This window comes from Adiantum capillus-veneris, chromosome 30 (assembly GCF_014529385.1).
Source record: "Adiantum capillus-veneris isolate H3 chromosome 30, ASM1452938v2, whole genome shotgun sequence".
In the NCBI taxonomy this organism is placed as follows: Eukaryota; Viridiplantae; Streptophyta; class Polypodiopsida; order Polypodiales; family Pteridaceae; genus Adiantum; species Adiantum capillus-veneris.
The window spans coordinates 1364430-1372379 of record NC_140960.1 but is presented as its reverse complement, the minus strand read 5'-3'; positions in this window follow the sequence as shown (position 1 = coordinate 1372379).

The following is a 7950-nucleotide window of genomic DNA, read 5'->3' as shown; positions in this document are numbered from 1 at the left end:
CTTTGTTTAATGGATTTTTTGGACAATCTGGAAGTGTCCACCCTTTTCGCAACATTCTGTACAAAAAGCTTCAATTGGCTTAATGTTCTTGTCAGGTTCTGGGCATTCATCGTTGCAATGGTCATCTGCACCACAGTTATGGCAATTTCAAGTCCTTGGCTTAATCATGGGTCTTACCATAGGAGGTTTCACACCTTGATTAGCTACATAGTACATCGATGTAAGCTCTCATATAGCATAAGTCACAGGTTCTTCCATTAAAGGTGGATGTGAGTTATACCACTCCCCTTCTACCATTATTGTAGATGGACTAGGCTCAACATAAGGTGTAACAAGCAGCACTAGTGCTTGTTCATCTATGACTCCTTGCAAATGCATGTACTTTATAGGCACTGCATTATGTCTAGGATATGGAGGTTGTTGACCCAACACTGGTTGTGGTCTTTTCATACCCATCGATGGTCTTTGTGTTGAGGCCATATTAGGTCGATATCTGTACATGGGTTGTCCTTGTGGTCTCATAGACACGTATTGAGCATTTCCATTGTACTTTGGTTGGTAATAGCACTCATTGGTCTCATGGTTTGTCCATTTACCCGCGATAGCATACCATTTTTGCGGTCTAATCGGTTGTCCCTATTGACATATCCTTGCCCAGGTCGTCTCAAAGGTGCTTTTTGCATGTTATTCATCATTTTTTTCATCCTTTTGAGCATGTCTTCTATGGCTGTAAGTGGTGCTGCAGCAGCTGTTCCCACTTGTGTTGGTTTTGTGGATGTTGTTTTCTCACTCTGAGTATCCTTAGGGACATCTTCTTCATTGAAAATATAACAATTGTCTCCCAAGTCAATAGCATATGATCACTCTTCTAGGGTCATATGCTTCTTGCTATATAGTATAGCATGAAGTTCTTCGTTGAGCAATCCTTCTAGAAACAGTGATGCTAACCTTTCCTCTGCTAGTAATTCTAATTCTGGATATCTTGCAATATATTGCTTCATCCTAGTTGCACAATCCCTAACAGACTCACCTTGTTTTTGTTTCAAGCTATAGATTTGAGCTACCGTATTATGTTTGATCCCAGTTTTGGAACATGCGGCTACAAATCCCTGAGCTAATGTGTTTAAATCCATGATTGACCTTGGTGGAATATTTTGGAACCATGTCAAAGATTTTCCATCTAAAGTCTATTCAAATCCCTCAAATTGAGTGTGGAAATCAAATATGCGTTCTGCTCTTAGCACTTGCTTGAAGCTTGCTAATTGGTCATATGGATCCCCAGATCCACTGTATTTTTTGATCCATTTTTGAAAACTAGCTGGTTTGATAAGTCTATTTGGCTCAACTCTAGTTCTTCTGGCAATTGGTCATGTCTCAAGTCCTTCAAACCAATCTATTGGAAATAGTGACTCATGTAGCCCTAGACTGGCTTTAATGTCACTTTGTTTTCTTCGTGATGAGATAGGTTTGGGTTTTTTAACATTGCTCCCAAAATATCTCTCGCGGAGTTCCTCTCTTGGAATAGTTTCTGGTCCTTGGCCCAATATCCAATCTCTTATAGAGTACCCTTGGTATTTGGTCTGTTCTACATCCTCATGAATCATCATAACAAAGTTACTGTTATAACAATCCCTAAACAGGTAAGCTGGTAGATATGTTGAACCCTTATCTTTGATTTTGAAGATATAGATGATCTTCATGGGTGTTAACTGCCTTGATTTGGCATGAGAAGTCCATAAAAGATCCTTGACGTTCCTATCTTCCCAGCAATAGACTTCGATCCTAGGATTATCAGTGTTAGGCCGTTTCAAAGGTTTTAGATCAACTTGATCATATCCATTGAATTCTAAAGTTGGTGTACCTTCTTTGGTTGCCATATCCGGAATTATGGTATTCACCTCTAACCCCGATTTGTCTATTACATTAGGATTTGATATTTAAGATAGCCAAAAATGACTAATCATAAAACTTAGCGAACGATAAAGAGCATTTGCCAAAAATAGAAGAGGTGAGAGAGAGGGGGAGCACCAAAGTAGGGGGGAGGAGGGAAAGGGGAAGCTTTGCAAATGAGGTTTACACCAAACACGTTTTGCAATTAAGTTCTTCAATGATGTAAACCATACGAAGGTGCAAGAGGGTTTAAATAGGTGACCCACTAAGGGTGGAGGGTTTCCCAAGATAATAAGTACAAAGTTAAAGAGGAGGAGGCCTCTTTAATAGGGAAGAATTAACTCTTTAATGGGGTAGGAAAAGGAGGAAAAAGGGGAGGCTTTAAGATTTTTTTAAAAAGAGGGTACCAAAGATGGTGCTTTGACCAAAAAATTGGAGAAAAAAGAGGATAGTACAAAAAAGGGTAGCAAAAATTCTTTTTGTTGTAGCCTTGGTAAAGTGCAGTAAAAATTATTTGAATGGCTAGAAACCTTGGTAAAGGGCAAGGGACCAAGGTTAAGGCATAGAAAGAGGGAGATGAGGGTAAAGTTGTTTATTTGGGAGGGGGGGGTTGCCGAGTTTAAGAAATGAGGGGGAGGCAAGGTGATGTGGGAGGGGGGATTTTTTGAGAGAAGTTTTCCAAGATTGGGTGCATTAAGCCAACAAATGACCGGTTTGGAAATGAGTGGAGGTTTGGAGTTGCTTTCTAACACTTTAGAAAGAGGTTGGTTTAATGGAATGGGCTAAGTTGAGGGTGTGGGTAAAGGGTGCGAAGGGGAATTGACAATGGAAGGTGGGGCTTTCTTGTGGTTAACCTCTAGAAGTAGAGAGGGCCTAGAGGCATAGGTAACATAGAGAAATCAAGCCTTCAAAAAGGGTGAAGGGTAGCCTTTAGCCCCTAAGCTTGGAGAAAAAGAGGTTGCGAATAGAGATAAACCCCTCAAGCGAACTCTCCCTAATGATATACCTCTTGAGTTCTGACAAAATAAAAGCAATTTTTTGGTGGGTAGGGTGCCAAGATTGCCAAGGGATATTATTGTTAGAGTTAAGAATTTTTTGGTGGCAATGTGTGTCCAAAATAACACTAGAGTAGAAAGAGGGGCCTTTGAAGAAATGCATGTCTAAAATAAAGGCTTCTTGTGTGGAGATGAAGGGAGTGATCTTTACATGATCCTGGAGAGGATGCCCATATACATGGAGAAGGTTTTCTAAGTTTGAGGGGCCATCCCAAACTCTAAAGTATAGGAGAGAAGGGGAAGAGACAAGGCTACTGCCCTCTCCAAGGAGCAAAGAAAAAGACATGTATACACTACCACAAAGTTGGATCCCATGGCGGTGCCTTTAACCTAATGCCAGAACTTACCTTTGAATGAGATATAATGGTGGTTAAGAATTAATGAAGCCAGGGATATGATGAAGTTGACCTTAGGATAGGGAAAGAGACCTTGGATAGAACTTTTAAGCGTGCAGAGTCCTTCATGGATAGGAATGCTAGGGTAAAGGGACTCTACGTCAAAGTAAAGAGAGTAACATGGGGAGAGAAAGGGATTAAGGCTAGGTCTAAGATAAGAGAATGAGAATCCTTGAGGTGTTGCTTTTTTGCCAAGAGAATGAGGCCATTCAAATGGATGATACTGTGAAATGGGAAGAGGCTATGCAATTTGAGTATAACTCGATCTTAGCAAATGAAATTTGAGAATTGACAGAATTACCTACAAGTGATAACCTTAGCCATCTTGAATATTAGCTTTAGAGAGTTTGATATTTTTATCTTTGATGTCAAGTGGTTCAAAGTTATTACCGGTGGCCCTAATGCAACTGTGTGCAAAAACAAGAGTGGATTGATTGAAGTAAACTCTAGGTAGATATGGACAGATGTGCGGGATACATTCATACTTCCGGAGCATTGTGAACAAGTTGTGTTCACACTAGATCCACTGTGGAGAGAAAATGATGAAAATGATCTGTCTAAACCGCACTAGCTCTATGTTGTTCAAGTTGCTCCACGGAGCAAGCAAGTGTGTGAAGGATTGGACGTTGAGGTCAAAGAGGTGATTCATGAGCAAAGTGTAGGACCGACGGATGATATACGTTTGGATTTTGAGTTGGAGGTTAGTGGTGAGCATATGCCTGAACCTAGAGATGAAGTGTCAAAAACTAAAGTTAATGCAGAGAGCGATGAAGAAGTAGGATTTGATGACAAAGATGCAAAAGTACAGATTGAGATAGACATCTTTGGTGCATCAGATCTCATAGAAGATGAGAGATTAACTAATGATTTTTGCTAGGAACTCTTTTGTTAAACTCTTTTTATCAGTCTGCAATACACTTTAGATTCATTCATTTGTGTTGGCGATTTGTTTATTTGTTATTTGTATTGATTAAGCGTTTCTTCTGTAAACTAACGTATTTTGTGGGTTTTATTTGCATATATGTAGCCATGGCCAATGACGATGAGCCATATTCTCCTAGTTTTATTTTTCCTGTCACTCCGATCGGCATGTCACTCTAGCAGATGGGCACCTTTTTGACACAGTTCACAACAGAGCAGATCGCAATGGCACAGAACCTTTGGGCAGCAGGTTCCTCTAGACCTACTACGACCGACCCTACGCCTAGAACTAGTGTGTCCCTACACCGATCGGACCCACACCTCAGACAAGTGTGCCCCCTACGCCTAGGACTAGTGTGCCCCTTACACAGATGGTTGGTTCATCCTCGAGACGAGGTAGGCGTCATTCTGGACGCAATGTATGCTGTGGTAGCGGTTCTATCGATACGTCCACACCACTGAGAGAGCGTCCCCCACTCTCTTCAATAGATAGTTCACAGATTGGCACACCACGTACACCTTGGGGATCACACGAGCATGATCTTAGCAAGGTGTACAAGAGCAGGGATGGGGTTGTTGTGGCGAATAGGGTCGAAAGGCCATGCAACAGAGGATTTAGCTATGTACAGTTCAGTTTGATCACTCTGTGATGGAGGTCTGGGATAATCTTGACGATGAAAGAAAGAGTTACATCGTCGAGGCCATTCAAAGAGAGTACAGGCCGGCAGAGGAGTACGCTCAAGTCTCGAATGGCTAGATTTTAGGCGTGGCGAAGGCCACAATGTCACACGTCGGTCAAAGGCGAGAGACAAGTACAATGTCAGTAGTCTAAAGCCGGCATGGTTGGACGCAGATGAGTGGGCGGGGATTGCACGAGAGACAAAGACAATCCAGATAGATTTCAACAGCAGAGAGATGCAACCAGAGCACGTTTGGAGTCTGCTGGAGTGTCACATCTTGGGAGTGGAGGCTACGATACACTTCAACATGAGTTTCTAAGTATTATAGTATGCTTTGCATTGTTGAAAATACATATGAAGTTTTAAAGATTTATCTCATGATTAAACCATAATTTTGTAGGAAGTTGCCGTGAAGCGCCTTCCGACACGTCGAGAGGAGAAGTATGGGTACAAGCATGGACTTGTGGCCCTTTTGACCCAACTACAGAAGGAGGGAGAGGACGTTGACCGGGAGGCATTACCATGACGGTCTTCTTGATACAGTCTTACTCAGTCATCTTCATACAGTCTTCTTTGTACAGTTTTTTTTGTAGCTGTGGTCTTTTTGATACAATCTTACTCAGTGCTTGTTTGCATGTATAGTTTTGTAGTGCTTATGTTTATGGTTTTGCATTCCGTTTGTGATTATGATTTGTTTTGCAATTATGGTATGGCACAGAGGTTTTGGTCATGGTTTGGCAATCAAGTTATGGTTATGGTTTTGCAATGATGGTATGGCAATCATGGTATGGTTAGGGTTTGGCAATCAAGTTATGGTTATGGTTTTCAGTGATGGTATGGCAATCATGTCATGGTTATGGTTTGGCAATCAGATTATGGTTATGGTTATGGTTTTGCAATGATGGTATGGTTGTTATGGTTATGGTATGACAAGCAAGTTATGGTAATGGTTATGATATGGGAAGTCGGTTATGTTTATGGTTGTGCAATTTTCGAATCATATTTTAATTATGGCTATAAAATCTTTATGTCGTTGTGTCTATGGTTTGGGAGTCGACATTATGGTTATGCTTCCGGGAGCTTGTCACGATTAAGCTTTTGATTTTGTAGTTTTGTTCTTTTTACAATTTTGCTAATCTGTATACACCCGCTCTTTAGCGTCAACTTGTAGGTGGAGTGTGGTTGCTTGTGCACTCTTCCTTTGGGTAGAGAGGACTGTTTTCTGTTGCTACAGCACGTGCAGCATTAGTTCCCAACCCTCTTTGCATAACAAAAAATTTGCAGGTTTGGTTGTCGAAACAGAGTTCGGTATACGCGCCAGTATAGCCCTCGAAACAGCCGTCGGTATTAGATGTAATTTTTGGCGCTGATAATTGCATGTATACATGTGTTGATAACTGCGTTTATTCCGACGATGATATCTACGTGTATTCCGACGGTCGTTATCGATAAATATATCGATGCTACGATACCAGCGTTTATTATGGATGCTTATTCCAGCGTATTTTACTTTTAAAAGAAATGTTGTCTCGCCGGTATCTGCACCGATTTTTTGCACGACGTGTTATAGTGTCATATCCTTGTCCGAGTGTATTATGGGCAGACAACTTGCCTAGAAGTTAGACCCTAACAACTTGCTTGACAAATTCTTGGAGTTGTAGTTAATGGTCAGTCATGCCAAGGTACTTGTGCCTCCTTCATCAAGGCTAGCACAAGCCGTGCCGATCTCCATGAGATTCTCAAGCACTACCATGCCCTGATTTTTGCTAGGCATGGGAAGAAGCCTTGCTTTTAAACGAGATCATTTCTCAGTCAAGCCTTGCTTGACTGTGCGTGGTTGTTGCGCACCGTGTGTTCAAAAACAAAAATATCATGCTTTTGGTAATGCTCACAAGCCTTGCTTGTGCCTTGAGTGCTAAAATCGCACAAGCATGGAAAATAAAATTTACGGCAGCATACATACCTATTGCATAGCATCGCCATTGAGCATATTCTTAAAAAGTATGTTAACAAAATCGAAAGCTACTGCGTACCTTTTTTATTCCTTGTGGTCGACTTGCCTGGGTGGCCATTGGCTTGTGTGTCTGATCTGTCGTATTTGACAACAAGCAATAAATATATCTTGAACTGTGTGTTATAATCCAGTCACATGCCTTGCATGTATCCACACCGAGTTAAAGATCATAAACTTATTGTAAAGATAGCCGTGCTATCTTTCTCCAAACGATAGTACTCCTGCAACATAAACTGAACAACTATGGATGACATTCTTGTCGGGCCTTGCCCAATGTTAATCACTTTCATCCAATTCTCGTGGGGTTGGATCTCATACGCTTTATTGCACTTTTGCAATCTTTGCCGATATAGAATTTCCTTCAAGGTTCTTCCCACCTGAATACGTCGTACCCTCGACTTGCATAAAAATCGAAAAAGAGACTTGATAGCAGAAAAAATCTATAGCACATAAAAATTATGTAGCTTATGATGTCCGTGGTGGCTACGGTGTCAACAACATTCCTTGCACGCCCTTCTTACCACCCTTGCATGCCTTGCACTCGCTGTGGGAAAGGTTTTTAGGATGGCCTTTGGGCACCCTTAGGCCCACTAAAGCCCAAAAAATGAACACCAAAAAAAACTGAGCAAGGCGATGGTGGTAGCCGCTACGTAGGAAAGAAGGAGAGAGAGAGATCTCGCTGCAGGCGTCGGACTAGGGGCTGCTACAGTGTCGAGAAGGCTCACCGTTGGCAGGGCGAACACAACGAGAGAAAGAAATCGCCATTTGGTGCAATCGTCGGCCACGACCTTCCCTGACTAAGGGACGGTTCTCGCCTTTTCTAAATCGACGCATGCCCACCATGGAAGGGGCTGCTCTTGCGGCCTGTCCTCTTTTCGGCCCCACCTTGGAGAACTCACCATCAAGCTTCCCATGACCCAACTGAGAGAGAGAGAGAGAGAAGCCATCCAACTCTCCTTCCCGTCCCCTCCATGGCTGCTCTCCCTGCGCTATGA